This window comes from Crocuta crocuta, unplaced genomic scaffold (genome assembly GCF_008692635.1).
Source record: "Crocuta crocuta isolate KB4526 unplaced genomic scaffold, BGI_CrCroc_1.0 scaffold556, whole genome shotgun sequence".
NCBI classification, from domain to species: Eukaryota; Metazoa; Chordata; class Mammalia; order Carnivora; family Hyaenidae; genus Crocuta; species Crocuta crocuta.
This window is the reverse complement of record NW_027527436.1, coordinates 6,987,326-7,004,532: the sequence shown is the minus strand read 5'-3', so window position 1 is coordinate 7,004,532 and position 17,207 is coordinate 6,987,326. Positions and strand designations below refer to the sequence as shown.

Sequence of the window (17,207 nt, the reverse complement as noted above, 5' to 3'; positions counted from 1 at the left end):
TATATATAAAAAAAAATTAAGTACTTCAGCCAAAGTCCTAATGAGACCAGTCTCAACTTCATATTCCCCGTGAATAATGAAAATGCTTCTCTTGAGAAAGTATGAGATTTTAATTTTATTTGTCCTGATGCTAGAAAACACCCCTGATGTACTAGTCCTCACTTTAAAGCACCTTTGTGATTATCATTAGATAACTCAGGACCAGCCATTTGAAAATACAGTGCTTTTGCTTTTCATAAAGTAACACACTCAGCTCTTTAATCTGCCCCAGTTCTAGCTTCTAAATACGGCAGTCACAAAAAGACAGATCCCGTCAATATGTCACATTAGAAAAAAAGAAACTGCTTTTCTTTTGATTTACCTGCTACCACTGAGCATTTCCAGAAAGCCATGCTTTTACAGAGCACATTAGGATCATAAATGTGTTAATGCATAAAACATCCCATTATTCTTGCTATCTCTTCCAGAGAAGGAAACGGTGATAGAGAGAGATTAATGGATGGACCAAAAGCCATCCAGGAAATTAGTAGCAGGTCTGGGATTAAACTTCGGAGTTCCTGCCACCCACTGTTAAGTAGAAGTCAATAGTACACTCAACCTCTCCAGATTCCATTTACAGCCGTAGTGGAAATGTGGGACGGGAGGGCACTGCTCATTAGCCCTGGCAACTAGGTATGCAAATCATCAGCTAGAACACAGTTGTGAAAACCGCCACAGAGCCTGTTTTTATTCCATACTTAGAAGCCTCCTGCTGTCTGGAAGATGTCGTCCCAACAAAGGAATCTGAAAGCAGAACAAGGAGAAATGCTGGGGTTATTTGACCTGCAAATCCCCAAACTATATTATTTCCATATCTTGCAGAATAATGCTATGAATTGTCTCACAGAGGAGGAAGTGCCCTGAGAGTCACATTAAAGTCATAAACAGAGGGTAGGATGGGGAGATAGGGACCTATGATTGCTTGAATGGCTTCTTTATTTACTTTTTTTTTTTTTTTAATGTGGAGACTGATGGCTGACAATGGACTCCTATCAGTCTTCAGGTACATGGGCCAAGTGTCTTACACTACACAGAAAGCTGTTTATGAAATAGCAAAGAATGGGAAGACCTGGAAGAGATTACACTTTCCAGCGAAATGACCTTGGACAAGTTACTTGTCTTTCCATGACCTCATTTTTACCCTCTTTGTCTGGAATCCAAATTACACAAGCTTATATACTATAAAAGGCTATAATGGAGATAAAATGAGATGGCAAAAGGTATAGTTGTTTATCAAATTAAAAGCCTTAAGTTCATAAAAGAAATTATAATAGTCGAATATAAGAGTATTCAGAATAATTCTTTAAAATTTCATCTCTTTAGGGGAGCCTGGGTGGCTCAGTCGGTTAAGCATCCGACTTCGGCTCAGGTCATGATCTCACTGTTCATGGGTTCGAGCCCCATGTCGGGCTCTGTGCTGACAGCTAGCTCAGAGCCTGGAGCCTGCTTCAGATTCTGTATCTCCCTCTCTCTCTCTGACCCTCCCCTGCTCACGCTGCCTCTCTCCCTCTCTCAGAAATAAATAAAAAACATTTAAAAACGTAATAATAAAAAATAAAACTTCATCTTTTTAAGCAATGTGTATTTATAAGTATGTGCGTGTGTATGTATGTATGTATGTATGTATGTGTGTATGTATGTATACACTTTATATATACTTTATACACTTTATATATACTTGTATATCTGTGATGAACTGAATGTTTTATTATTAGTTGCTTACTTTTAGAACAGCAGTGTGTTTAGGGGCAGGAGCCAAAGAGTGTGTTTGGCCTTGGAGCCAAAGAGACCAAGTTCACATCCCTATTCTGCTACTTCCTAGTTATGAGTCCTTTGATTACTGACTTAGTCCTTCTGAGACTTAATTTCTTCACTTGTAAAATAGGAACACCAATACCTACCATAAAATGTTTTGGGAGAAAAAGTGATAATTGTATCTGAACATATGCTTTGGACCATTGCATACAGTAGGTACTTAAAATATGTCAAATATGATTATTATCAAAACGAATTACATAGAAATGTATTCGCTCTGCACACATCAACATGTCAGTGTAAGTAGCACCATAGTCCATCCAGCTCAGGGTTCTGGATTGTGTTCAAGATTCTGGTTTTGATGGTCTGATTTACACTGGCCTGCTAAACTAGACATGTGAGTGCAAAGCTCCCACACTGCGTGATGGGAGATTTACTCTGGGGTACATCTGAGAAGACAGTACTGTGGGCACAAGGTGTGGGGACATAGTGAGTGCATGCTAGCTTGGACCCTCTGGGAAGTGAGGTTATGACCTCAGAGCCTCCAATCTAAAGACGTTTTTCTTCAATTCATTAAATATGCCATACGTACCTTTTATATACTGTGCCAGGTGCAGAGAAAGATTTTTTAAAGAAGTATCATAACTGTTATGCATAAAGCATGTCCCTACCTTCCAGCAATTCATAATCTAGTTGATCAAACAAGATTAATACCCACGAAATGGCTACATAACAGCCTTCTGCTGTCCTTTGCCAGCAGAATGAGACCTGGCAAACCATTGGTTCCCCTCTTTTTGCAGGCCAACTGCAGAGTTCAGACGGTCATAATTATGCTGTTCTTGTAGTGCATATCAACATCTCTCCTAATCCATGGACCTAACTCCAGCTCCCTGGGGGAGTCGGCAAAATCCATATATTCTTACCACGCCACCAGTGGGTTGTACAAAAATTTCCACTTTATGTCAGTGACCATCCAAATAAAGAGCTTCTGAGAAGTGTGGGCATCATTCCAAATCAGGTTAAAGCACACAAACGCAACATATAAACACACACACACACACACACACACACACAACACACACACTTCCAGCTGCTTCCTTCAACATGACTCAGTACACGCTGGAACACTAGGGTTGAGTCTCCCCAGTTAAGTGCTTTCTCCCCACTCAATGATAACCAAGCACCTCCCACTACTTCAATGGAACACATGCTTGGCCTTCAAAATAAGTGACTCCCCTGTATTTTAATTACATGTTACTTATTTTCTGTATCAATGGCTGAAGCTTTATTTGAAACTTCCCAGTCACAGCTGCTTTTCCCCCATCTGTTTGCTAAAATTCTCTTGATTTCCCTTAGTTGCTCTTCTTGACATCGAATTACTTACCCTTATCAAATACCAAAAAGGGGCACTGGGGTGGAGTAGAAAGGACCAGAGCATTTGGGGAAGTATATTCATTTGCTAAGCCTTACATTTTAAAGTGATTAGCCAAGGTTTGAGAAATTTCTCAGAGTGACTGTAGTGTGGAACCAAATAAAAAACCACAGAGATATTTGTAGTTTAAATGTTCTTTAAGTAACTGCATTATTACCACAGTACCTCGGAGGCTTCCCCTTTCTGCAGATTGCACATTGTCACCACTTCCTAAATAGCTGGCCTTATTAAAACACTACAGGCTTTTATAAAAATATCTCATGCTTTGAATAATTGAATGACTGTGTTGCAAGGGAAAGGCCTAGTTTTGTCCTACAAAGTTCTATCTTTGGTTTTACCAGCTGAAGGAAAGAAATCAATTTAAAACATGCACATGGAGTTTGTGCTGTGTGCCCAAGACCATGATTGACAGAAAGGCAAGTAAAGAAGAAAACTTACAAAGAAGATGGCAGAGATCATCCTCCAGATGATATAATGAGAGGTGCAGGGATTGGATTATTCAAAGGGTCAAAAGAAGGAGAAGCCCTTGAACACCAGCCTCCTTCACAAGGTTTTGTTCATTATTATTCCTTTTAGTTATTAACTTTACCCTCAACTGTCCTTATGAAACCGAGTTATCACAATCTGTAGTGGGATAATGTTCTCAATCAGCTCAGTTGTGTTGTTGTTCTTGTGTAAATATCATTTTGATACTTCTTGGTGTCCCACCAAGATCTAAAAAGGTGGTCAGAATGCTCAGTGATGTCCTTGCTGTGTGTGGGTCCAGCACTGTCTATTGGAAGGTGGACACCCATCGATACACAGAGAAATGTAGGTCCTTTCTTAGATAACATTGTGCCCAAGTTAAGGATTCTACAAGGCAGATTGGTTTCCTAGAAGAAAGTGTCCCCTTAGAGCAGGAATTAAGGGCCACAGGGATATTTTCCATCTTCATAGAGTATTTTGCAGTAGGCTTCCCCCCACCCCCCTTCTACTAACTTTTGGCCTCAGCAGACAAGTAGAAATAGTCTCAGGTAAGTAAAAAACAACTTTAAGCACTTCTCCCAGGGGTAAATGCTGCCTAACAGGAGACGCAACCAGAATACTTATGCCTGGGTCCTGGCCTGGGTCTCGGTTCCATAGCATGCTAGTTAAAATTCTTATCGTCACCCGATGACAATCAGTCCCTGGGAATTCTGGAATGGTTGCAAACCCTCCATTTCCTGCAATTCATCAAAACTTAGTCTCCAAATGCTTTTGACTTTCTTCAGAAATATCATCATATATCACAGTCATGGGAGGCCCCTTGACTCTTCCCCACCATGGCTGGGTCACCTTTCAGAGCACTTATTTTCACTGGAGGAAAATGGAGGATGTAGTGACCTCTGATGAGACATGTCTAATCTAAGAGAGATGGTTGTTCATGATCGAAATCGCAGATAAATTGAATGAGCTTATCTCCCAGAAGAGCTAGAGCAGGACAAAATAATACAAAACAACCAAAGACCTCAGTGAGCATTCAAACAGTCTCTGGGTTAGGATAGAAAACAATGAGAATTCGAGATTGAATGGGAACAGGATAAAGATTAAGGTCAAGCAAAGCATCCTTAGTGCAATGTGGCAAACGGGACATTGGACTGGAGAACTGCAACCATCAAGATCTTGTTCCAACTTGCTGATAACTTCCCTCTGCTCTCAGCTTCCTCAGCCCCATGGCCTTCCTGTACTAACATTCTGTGATTCAAATTAAGAGATCACTGTGAAATCTGCCCAAAAGCTCCACCATCTCTTTCCCCTAATCAAGGGAAAGAAATAAGACAAAAGCAGAAGCGACACCGACTGGCTGGATTCTTCCCATTGACTTGGCCATTGTTTCCATCCTGTCTGCCCTCATCCTTTCTTGTGGTTCAGAACTTACTTGGGCTTCACTTAATAAACAAAAAGCAATTCAAATCCCTACTCCTTCAAAAGGGTGCAGAGCCACCTCCCTTTAATTCCAAGCTGAGAACAACCTTTAGCTCTTTTATTCTTTCATCCATTCTGTACACCTGTTCTGTTTCATTCTCTCATGTGGGTCCATGGTCAGAGGTCAGATTGGAGACCTGTTAGAGAAGCATTCCAGACTTTGTGGATAAAGGTCAGTCCATTTGGCCTTTTTACATTTTCTGGTCCAGAACAGAGACTCCATTTCTTTGCTCCAGGAACCCTCTCTTCTGCCCACTGTGTGCAGAATCTCACCAGACTCACTGGAAGGCTTAGAACGCATCAGTAAGAGGTCGCCATTCAGTGGGAGGAAGCAAAGTAGAGGAGATAATGACCTTTGTACAAGTGGAACACGGATGCAAAATGCCAGTTGGAAAGAGCAAAAAGCCATGAGGAAGTATGTGAATTGTACTTCTATGTGTTTGTATTCCCAAGGCTTTTAAAAGTCATTAGATTCAGTGAACTGGAAGGGTCCTCAGAGATCATCTAGTCATCTCTTTCAAGTAGGAATTCTAATTATGGGATCTTATTTATATGTTCTTGCACAAATTCGTAACATTTTCAAATATGCTTGAATTTAATACTTCTAATTCACACCTGGGAGTCAAGTTGGGTGATGATTTCATGTACTCAACTATAATGTAATTAACAATAATTACACAAACTACTATTTCAGGTTCAGAATAGAAGTATGGCTAGAAACTCAATAATTATTGGTTTCTGCTAACATAAACGATAGGGAATATTAGACTCCAGAAAGAAATGACACTTCCTTGTATGAAAATCTGTGAGTTCTATGAAAATTAGATCTCTTTAGCTGCTTCTGCTTTATTTAATAATTGTCTGGGCTTTTCAAATTGGCCTTACTGCTCATATTTTAAGTGATCCCTTATTTCTTCTATAAATTAATAGGCATTCTGATTAACAATTTATTAGCAGAGTTCAAAATTCCAGTGTCACGAAAGAGAGCTTTAAATGTTTTATTTATTTTCATGGAAAATGGTTTTTCCCTGCTTGACCTTTTCATATTCACATGTAACGCTACCCAAACTGTGAGTCACATATCTAATCCGCTCTGCTGGGCCCCCCAGGAGCCCCCTCTCTCCCTGTGTGGAAAATCCCTGGCCTACACAAGACCTTTGCTGTTGTAATTTACTGGCTGATAAATTAGAAAGCCGAAGCTCTGACTTGTATAGTCCCTGACTAGGAAAGGGGAAGTTTTACTTGATTAAACCAGTTCTAAAAAAAGGAATACTATCTAATCTGTATTGCCGCGGGGCCCTAAACCCAGCTGGGGGACTCATCCACCACAAGGCTTGTTTCAGGAAATCACATCACATACCATAGCAACACTTTGGTTGGGATTTCATTGCTGTCATTTTCATAAGGCAAGCTGTGAAAAAATTGAGCATTTGTAGCTCAGAATAAAATTGTCTAGGAAGACAGTGATCCACTTAAGAACTTTCAGGGAATACCACCATAGGACACACTACTAGTTGTTGGGGATGATACAGAGATGAATCAGCTATGAACCCCAGGGGGTTCACAGCTGAGGGTGTCCACCCTCTCCAGGAAGGTAGGCACATGCCTGAACTTATCCAATCAGAAATCAGTCCTTAAGCAAGGCTAGGTCTCCTCGTCTCTTGGAAGAGTGAAAACAAAGATTCTGTAAATTGAGACCAGTTAACAGAGAGCAAAAACTTATCAACCAATAAAACTTGTATCATCTTCTTTTTCTTAGGATATCCCTGTGTATTAAAACTTAAAAACAGAAATACAGGGGCACCTGGGTGGCTCAGTCGGTAAGTATCTGACCTCAGCTCAGGTCATGGTCTCACAGTTCATGGGTTCGAGCCCCAAGTTGAGCTCTGTGCTGCTGGCCTGTTATCAATTCTGTGTCTCCTTCTCTCTCAAAAAGGAATAAATGTTAAAAAAATTTTTTAACATTTATTCCTTTTTGAGAGAGAGAGTCCAAGTGGGGGAGGGGCAGAGAGAGAGGGAGACACAGAATCCGAAGCAGACTCTGGCTCTGAGCTGTCAGCACAGAGCCCGACGCGGGGCTCGAACCCACGAACCCTGAGATCATGACCTGAGCCAAAGTCAGGCGCCCAACCAACTGAGCCACCCAGGCGCCCCCAAAAAATTTTTTTAACTTAAAAACAGAACTAGATTTATTTTCCTACCTCTACAGAATACATTCTCATTCAACCATGATTGAGTGAGACCTTTTTTGCAAAGATGAACCACATAGGTTGAAACCTAAACATTTTAATTCCCTTCTCAATTTTGGCTGAGCCCTGAGGAGATACAGGTGTGTGTTGATCCTGCAGATGCTTTTCAGTTTCCTTATTTGGAAAGCAGAAAAATGGTAATAAAAATATAATTACCAAGTATTCTCTACCTTCTACTGGAGGGTAATGTCCTTGGGAGACTTCTGAACTTGGAACTGAGAGCCGAAAGTTCTAGGTCCATCCCTGTTGCTAACTGGCTTGGTGGCTTTTTAATGAGNTCTCTCTGACCCTCCCCTGCTCACGCTGCCTCTCTCCCTCTCTCAGAAATAAATAAAAAACATTTAAAAACGTAATAATAAAAAATAAAACTTCATCTTTTTAAGCAATGTGTATTTATAAGTATGTGCGTGTGTATGTATGTATGTATGTATGTATGTGTGTATGTATGTATACACTTTATATATACTTTATACACTTTATATATACTTGTATATCTGTGATGAACTGAATGTTTTATTATTAGTTGCTTACTTTTAGAACAGCAGTGTGTTTAGGGGCAGGAGCCAAAGAGTGTGTTTGGCCTTGGAGCCAAAGAGACCAAGTTCACATCCCTATTCTGCTACTTCCTAGTTATGAGTCCTTTGATTACTGACTTAGTCCTTCTGAGACTTAATTTCTTCACTTGTAAAATAGGAACACCAATACCTACCATAAAATGTTTTGGGAGAAAAAGTGATAATTGTATCTGAACATATGCTTTGGACCATTGCATACAGTAGGTACTTAAAATATGTCAAATATGATTATTATCAAAACGAATTACATAGAAATGTATTCGCTCTGCACACATCAACATGTCAGTGTAAGTAGCACCATAGTCCATCCAGCTCAGGGTTCTGGATTGTGTTCAAGATTCTGGTTTTGATGGTCTGATTTACACTGGCCTGCTAAACTAGACATGTGAGTGCAAAGCTCCCACACTGCGTGATGGGAGATTTACTCTGGGGTACATCTGAGAAGACAGTACTGTGGGCACAAGGTGTGGGGACATAGTGAGTGCATGCTAGCTTGGACCCTCTGGGAAGTGAGGTTATGACCTCAGAGCCTCCAATCTAAAGACGTTTTTCTTCAATTCATTAAATATGCCATACGTACCTTTTATATACTGTGCCAGGTGCAGAGAAAGATTTTTTAAAGAAGTATCATAACTGTTATGCATAAAGCATGTCCCTACCTTCCAGCAATTCATAATCTAGTTGATCAAACAAGATTAATACCCACGAAATGGCTACATAACAGCCTTCTGCTGTCCTTTGCCAGCAGAATGAGACCTGGCAAACCATTGGTTCCCCTCTTTTTGCAGGCCAACTGCAGAGTTCAGACGGTCATAATTATGCTGTTCTTGTAGTGCATATCAACATCTCTCCTAATCCATGGACCTAACTCCAGCTCCCTGGGGGAGTCGGCAAAATCCATATATTCTTACCACGCCACCAGTGGGTTGTACAAAAATTTCCACTTTATGTCAGTGACCATCCAAATAAAGAGCTTCTGAGAAGTGTGGGCATCATTCCAAATCAGGTTAAAGCACACAAACGCAACATATAAACACACACACACACACACACACACAACACACACACTTCCAGCTGCTTCCTTCAACATGACTCAGTACACGCTGGAACACTAGGGTTGAGTCTCCCCAGTTAAGTGCTTTCTCCCCACTCAATGATAACCAAGCACCTCCCACTACTTCAATGGAACACATGCTTGGCCTTCAAAATAAGTGACTCCCCTGTATTTTAATTACATGTTACTTATTTTCTGTATCAATGGCTGAAGCTTTATTTGAAACTTCCCAGTCACAGCTGCTTTTCCCCCATCTGTTTGCTAAAATTCTCTTGATTTCCCTTAGTTGCTCTTCTTGACATCGAATTACTTACCCTTATCAAATACCAAAAAGGGGCACTGGGGTGGAGTAGAAAGGACCAGAGCATTTGGGGAAGTATATTCATTTGCTAAGCCTTACATTTTAAAGTGATTAGCCAAGGTTTGAGAAATTTCTCAGAGTGACTGTAGTGTGGAACCAAATAAAAAACCACAGAGATATTTGTAGTTTAAATGTTCTTTAAGTAACTGCATTATTACCACAGTACCTCGGAGGCTTCCCCTTTCTGCAGATTGCACATTGTCACCACTTCCTAAATAGCTGGCCTTATTAAAACACTACAGGCTTTTATAAAAATATCTCATGCTTTGAATAATTGAATGACTGTGTTGCAAGGGAAAGGCCTAGTTTTGTCCTACAAAGTTCTATCTTTGGTTTTACCAGCTGAAGGAAAGAAATCAATTTAAAACATGCACATGGAGTTTGTGCTGTGTGCCCAAGACCATGATTGACAGAAAGGCAAGTAAAGAAGAAAACTTACAAAGAAGATGGCAGAGATCATCCTCCAGATGATATAATGAGAGGTGCAGGGATTGGATTATTCAAAGGGTCAAAAGAAGGAGAAGCCCTTGAACACCAGCCTCCTTCACAAGGTTTTGTTCATTATTATTCCTTTTAGTTATTAACTTTACCCTCAACTGTCCTTATGAAACCGAGTTATCACAATCTGTAGTGGGATAATGTTCTCAATCAGCTCAGTTGTGTTGTTGTTCTTGTGTAAATATCATTTTGATACTTCTTGGTGTCCCACCAAGATCTAAAAAGGTGGTCAGAATGCTCAGTGATGTCCTTGCTGTGTGTGGGTCCAGCACTGGCTATTAGAAGGTGGACACCCATCGATACACAGAGAAATGTAGGTCCTTTCTTAGATAACATTGTGCCCAAGTTAAGGATTCTACAAGGCAGATTGGTTTCCTAGAAGAAAGTGTCCCCTTAGAGCAGGAATTAAGGGCCGCAGGGATATTTTCCATCTTCATAGAGTATTTTGCAGTGGGCTTCCCCCCACCCCCCTTCTACTAACTTTTGGCCTCAGCAGACAAGTAGAAATAGTCTCAGGTAAGTAAAAAACAACTTTAAGCACTTCTCCCAGGGGTAAATGCTGCCTAACAGGAGACGCAACCAGAATACTTATGCCTGGGTCCTGGCCTGGGTCTCGGTTCCATAGCATGCTAGTTAAAATTCTTATCGTCACCCGATGACAATCAGTCCCTGGGAATTCTGGAATGGTTGCAAACCCTCCATTTCCTGCAATTCATCAAAACTTAGTCTCCAAATGCTTTTGACTTTCTTCAGAAATATCATCATATATCACAGTCATGGGAGGCCCCTTGACTCTTCCCCACCATGGCTGGGTCACCTTTCAGAGCACTTATTTTCACTGGAGGAAAATGGAGGATGTAGTGACCTCTGATGAGACATGTCTAATCTAAGAGAGATGGTTGTTCATGATCGAAATCGCAGATAAATTGAATGAGCTTATCTCCCAGAAGAGCTAGAGCAGGACAAAATAATACAAAACAACCAAAGACCTCAGTGAGCATTCAAACAGTCTCTGGGTTAGGATAGAAAACAATGAGAATTCGAGATTGAATGGGAACAGGATAAAGATTAAGGTCAAGCAAAGCATCCTTAGTGCAATGTGGCAAACGGGACATTGGACTGGAGAACTGCAACCATCAAGATCTTGTTCCAACTTGCTGATAACTTCCCTCTGCTCTCAGCTTCCTCAGCCCCATGGCCTTCCTGTACTAACATTCTGTGATTCAAATTAAGAGATCACTGTGAAATCTGCCCAAAAGCTCCACCATCTCTTTCCCCTAATCAAGGGAAAGAAATAAGACAAAAGCAGAAGCGACACCGACTGGCTGGATTCTTCCCATTGACTTGGCCATTGTTTCCATCCTGTCTGCCCTCATCCTTTCTTGTGGTTCAGAACTTACTTGGGCTTCACTTAATAAACAAAAAGCAATTCAAATCCCTACTCCTTCAAAAGGGTGCAGAGCCACCTCCCTTTAATTCCAAGCTGAGAACAACCTTTAGCTCTTTTATTCTTTCATCCATTCTGTACACCTGTTCTGTTTCATTCTCTCATGTGGGTCCATGGTCAGAGGTCAGATTGGAGACCTGTTAGAGAAGCATTCCAGACTTTGTGGATAAAGGTCAGTCCATTTGGCCTTTTTACATTTTCTGGTCCAGAACAGAGACTCCATTTCTTTGCTCCAGGAACCCTCTCTTCTGCCCACTGTGTGCAGAATCTCACCAGACTCACTGGAAGGCTTAGAACGCATCAATAAGAGGTCGCCATTCAGTGGGAGGAAGCAAAGTAGAGGAGATAATGACCTTTGTACAAGTGGAACACGGATGCAAAATGCCAGTTGGAAAGAGCAAAAAGCCATGAGGAAGTATGTGAATTGTACTTCTATGTGTTTGTATTCCCAAGGCTTTTAAAAGTCATTAGATTCAGTGAACTGGAAGGGTCCTCAGAGATCATCTAGTCATCTCTTTCAAGTAGGAATTCTAATTATGGGATCTTATTTATATGTTCTTGCACAAATTCGTAACATTTTCAAATATGCTTGAATTTAATACTTCTAATTCACACCTGGGAGTCAAGTTGGGTGATGATTTCATGTACTCAACTATAATGTAATTAACAATAATTACACAAACTACTATTTCAGGTTCAGAATAGAAGTATGGCTAGAAACTCAATAATTATTGGTTTCTGCTAACATAAACGATAGGGAATATTAGACTCCAGAAAGAAATGACACTTCCTTGTATGAAAATCTGTGAGTTCTATGAAAATTAGATCTCTTTAGCTGCTTCTGCTTTATTTAATAATTGTCTGGGCTTTTCAAATTGGCCTTACTGCTCATATTTTAAGTGATCCCTTATTTCTTCTATAAATTAATAGGCATTCTGATTAACAATTTATTAGCAGAGTTCAAAATTCCAGTGTCACGAAAGAGAGCTTTAAATGTTTTATTTATTTTCATGGAAAATGGTTTTTCCCTGCTTGACCTTTTCATATTCACATGTAACGCTACCCAAACTGTGAGTCACATATCTAATCCGCTCTGCTGGGCCCCCCAGGAGCCCCCTCTCTCCCTGTGTGGAAAATCCCTGGCCTACACAAGACCTTTGCTGTTGTAATTTACTGGCTGATAAATTAGAAAGCCGAAGCTCTGACTTGTATAGTCCCTGACTAGGAAAGGGGAAGTTTTACTTGATTAAACCAGTTCTAAAAAAAGGAATACTATCTAATCTGTATTGCCGCGGGGCCCTAAACCCAGCTGGGGGACTCATCCACCACAAGGCTTGTTTCAGGAAATCACATCACATACCATAGCAACACTTTGGTTGGGATTTCATTGCTGTCATTTTCATAAGGCAAGCTGTGAAAAAATTGAGCATTTGTAGCTCAGAATAAAATTGTCTAGGAAGACAGTGATCCACTTAAGAACTTTCAGGGAATACCACCATAGGACACACTACTAGTTGTTGGGGATGATACAGAGATGAATCAGCTATGAACCCCAGGGGGTTCACAGCTGAGGGTGTCCACCCTCTCCAGGAAGGTAGGCACATGCCTGAACTTATCCAATCAGAAATCAGTCCTTAAGCAAGGCTAGGTCTCCTCGTCTCTTGGAAGAGTGAAAACAAAGATTCTGTAAATTGAGACCAGTTAACAGAGAGCAAAAACTTATCAACCAATAAAACTTGTATCATCTTCTTTTTCTTAGGATATCCCTGTGTATTAAAACTTAAAAACAGAAATACAGGGGCACCTGGGTGGCTCAGTCGGTAAGTATCTGACCTCAGCTCAGGTCATGGTCTCACAGTTCATGGGTTCGAGCCCCAAGTTGAGCTCTGTGCTGCTGGCCTGTTATCAATTCTGTGTCTCCTTCTCTCTCAAAAATAAATAAATGTCAAAAAAATTTTTTTTAAATTTTTTAACATTTATTCCTTTTTGAGAGAGAGAGTCCAAGTGGGGGAGGGGCAGAGAGAGAGGGAGACACAGAATCCGAAGCAGACTCTGGCTCTGAGCTGTCAGCACAGAGCCCGACGCGGGGCTCGAACCCACGAACCCTGAGATCATGACCTGAGCCAAAGTCAGGCGCCCAACCAACTGAGCCACCCAGGCGCCCCCCAAAAATTTTTTTTAACTTAAAAACAGAACTAGATTTATTTTCCTACCTCTACAGAATACATTCTCATTCAACCATGATTGAGTGAGACCTTTTTTGCAAAGATGAACCACATAGGTTGAAACCTAAACATTTTAATTCCCTTCTCAATTTTGGCTGAGCCCTGAGGAGATACAGGTGTGTGTTGATCCTGCAGATGCTTTTCAGTTTCCTTATTTGGAAAGCAGAAAAATGGTAATAAAAATATAATTACCAAGTATTCTCTACCTTCTACTGGAGGGTAATGTCCTTGGGAGACTTCTGAACTTGGAACTGAGAGCCGAAAGTTCTAGGTCCATCCCTGTTGCTAACTGGCTTGGTGGCTTTTTAATGAGCCACTTTGCCTCTTGGTGACTCAGCTACTTTATCCGTAGAATAATGGGTTATTTTATACAAGTTTGTCTTTCTTTTCTATCCTGTGTATTTGTAAATTTTAAAACAATTTGTACTTTTTAAAACAAAGTACAAATGATCTACTCTCCACACTAACATATCAAGTGGTGGTAGACAGGGACAGGGGACTTTTAATCTCTGTTCATATTATAAATAGACAAATAATTAGAATTCTTACCTTGGTTTAACTTATCAGAGCTACCACCAGTTTTTTTTTTTTAATAAATACTCCTAATGACCAAAGAGTCCCAGTCTGTCCCTCTCCATTCTTCTTCATTCCATAAGCCTCTCTGCTAACAATTTTCTTATTTTTGGTGTTTTTTTGTTTGCTTCAAGCTTTTGTTCAAATTCTAGTCAGTTAATATATAGTGTAATATCGGTTTCAGTAGAATTTAGCAACTCATCACTTACATATGACACCCAGTGTTCATGATTACAAGTGCCCTCCTTAATGTCCCTCACCCATTTAGCTCATCCCCCCACCTACACCCCTCCAGGAACCCTCAGTTTGTTCCCTATAGTTAAGAGTCTCTAAAAGTTTGTTTCCTTCTCTTTTTTTTTCTTCCTTTCCTTATGTTCACCTGTTTTGTTTCTTAAATTCCACATGTGAATGAAATTATATGGTTTTTTTCTTTCTCTGACTTATTTCACTTAGTATAATAGTCTCCAGCTCCACCCACATCATTGCAAATGGCAAGATAGCATTCTTTTTGATGTTTAAGTAATATTCCATTATACATATGTGTATATATATACATATATATATATATTTATATATCACATCTTCTTTATCCTGCTAACAACTTTCTGACTCTGTATTACATTTCAGGCTTCAGTTCAAAAGCCCTCCATCCCACCTCTACCTGCCCCCCCAACACCCCTGCCAGGAACCTTTCTATGTTCCCAGTCAGGAAAACAAAATCTCCCTCCTTTGCATTCTTCACCCATTGTGCTACCAGCTTTTGTATCATTTAACTCTTTCTACAGTGTTTTATAATAAGAATTAATATTTTTAAACTATGGACTCAAAGGGATACATACACCCCAATGTTTATGGCAGCATTAATGACAATAGTGAAACTCTAGAGAGAGCCCAAATGTTCATTAACTGATGAATGGATAAAGAAGATGTGATACACACACACACACACACCATGGAATATTATTCAGCCATCAAAAAGAATAAAATCTTGACATTTGCAATGATGTGGATGGAGGTAGAATGCATTATGCTAAGTGAAATAAGTCAATCAAAGGAAGATAAACACCATATGATTTCACTCATATGTAGAATATAAGAAACTAAACAGATGAGCATTTGGGATGGGGATGCAGAGAAGAGAAGGAAATGAACCACAAGAGACTCTTAATGATAGAAAGCAAACTATGGGTTGACAGAGGGAAGTGGGTAGAGATAAGTTAGATGGGTGATGGGCATTAAGGAGGGCACTTGTGATTAGCAATGAGTGTTGTATGTAAGTGATGAATCACTGAATTCTCCTGAAACCAATATTGCACTGTATGTTAACTAAAATTTAACTTTAAATAAAAGGAAAAAAATTGTATTTCTTTCTAACACTAAAAAAAAAAAAAAAGAATGATTAGTTTTTAATGTTCTTGGATTTCCTGGAAGGAAGAGCCTGAGAAACTATGAAATCTCACTCCTTGGGCTTTTGCTGATGCTCTTAGATATCCAGTTAATGCACAGCGCTTAATTTGACTGGTGGCACTATTGAAGGCTGCGATAGTTCAAAGCCATAAACAAGTTCATGGTCTACATCTTGTTTGAGTCTCAGTCACTTAGGTCCTGTACCCAGAAGTGACTTAGCCCTGAACGAAATGCCCAGCAGACATTCTGGCATGAGGCTTAGACATCTGATCTTGTAGCTCTAGAAAAGCTATCTCTGCCCCATTTTTCTTCTAATTTCTTTCTTCCTTCTTTCCCACCCTCCCTTTCTCCTTCTTTTCTTCCTTCTTTTCTATTCTTTTCTTTTACATAAAATAAACACAATCATGCTGTTTCATTTCAATTCTGCCCCAAGTGAAAAGGAAGTAAAAAATCCTGTAAGTAGCTGACAATTGCGCTCCAATCAATTTCACCAAATAGTTTAGAAATTTACGGATTCTGATAGCTCATCTTGCAAGTCTTCATCATGGAGTCGGCCACGTGACAGCAAAAACGACAAATAAGCTCATGACCAAGGAGCCAGGAACACTTGGACTTTCTGCATTTTCAATTATTTAGGCCAAAATGAATCACTTGCTTTCTTTTCTTTTTTCTTTTGGAAACAGTTCTACTTCCCATTTCCTCACTGGACACATAATTTTGATTTATAAACCCCACAGTCTTGAGCAAAGGGAAGTTTTAAACAAAGCTGATGTCCCTGCCTTCAGTTGTTTTTCTCTTTTCTTTGCAATATTTTCAGAAAATGCTTTGACTGCCCTTCTTGAAGATGCAAATCCAGCTTGTGCCTAGCAAACCTCATGAGTCTGACTCCCCAGGGCTTCTGAGTTCTTCTCATTCAAGGGCTTTGTCTTATAAATTCCACTGAACTTGCTTCAACAGCAATGCACTTTCAACTGGGATAAATCTGTCTTCCAATATTATGTCTTGTAAATCTCACTTTGCAGGGGTATTTACAGTCCAGCTACTGCTTGCTTACTTTATTGACTGGGATTGAATAAATCAGTTTTCCATTCCACTCCATTCTCCATTGCTGATATTTTGATTTGGGGACTGTTCAGAAATCTCTGATCAAAGCACATGATTATAAAAACATCTCTTGACCTGAAAATTATTTAGGAAACAGACAGCAGAACTTACATCTCTTTTTACTATATTCTTAAAATGAATCTGTCTGTGTTGGAAACAAAGAATGGATTTTAGATGGGCAATTTGCCGCAATAGTCTAGAGGCAGCACATCCACCCCTTCCACGCCCAGATGTTATAATGGATGTTGGTTACAAATAATATGTATTGAGTGCTTAGTGTATTTGCTTGTATTAACTCAATTAATGTTTACAATAATCTTTTAAGGTAGGTGCCCTAATTGTCCTCATTTTACAGATGAGGAAACTGAGGCACAGGAAGGATAAATAACTTGCCAAAGTTCACACAATCAGGCAACGGAAGCACCTGAACCCAGGCATCCTGGCTCTAGCATGCCTGTTCTTAACCACTACACCAAGATTTCTTTCTAGTTTCAACTGCACAAGCTCAATTCCACGATTTTGAATATTAAACTTTATAATTACT

General features: G+C 39.9%; 2 non-coding genes across 2 annotated transcripts; both read right to left on the bottom strand.

The window, feature by feature from the left end:
- Positions 1-7,234: 7,234 nt before the first annotated feature.
- Positions 7,235-7,319, bottom strand: TRNAQ-UUG (transfer RNA glutamine (anticodon UUG)). The gene has a single exon. It is a non-coding gene; the product is annotated as a tRNA-Gln (tRNA).
- Positions 7,320-13,429: 6,110 nt separating this feature from the next.
- On the bottom strand, positions 13,430-13,514 carry TRNAQ-UUG (transfer RNA glutamine (anticodon UUG)). The gene has a single exon. It is a non-coding gene; the product is annotated as a tRNA-Gln (tRNA).
- Between the last annotated feature and the right edge of the window lie 3,693 nt (positions 13,515-17,207).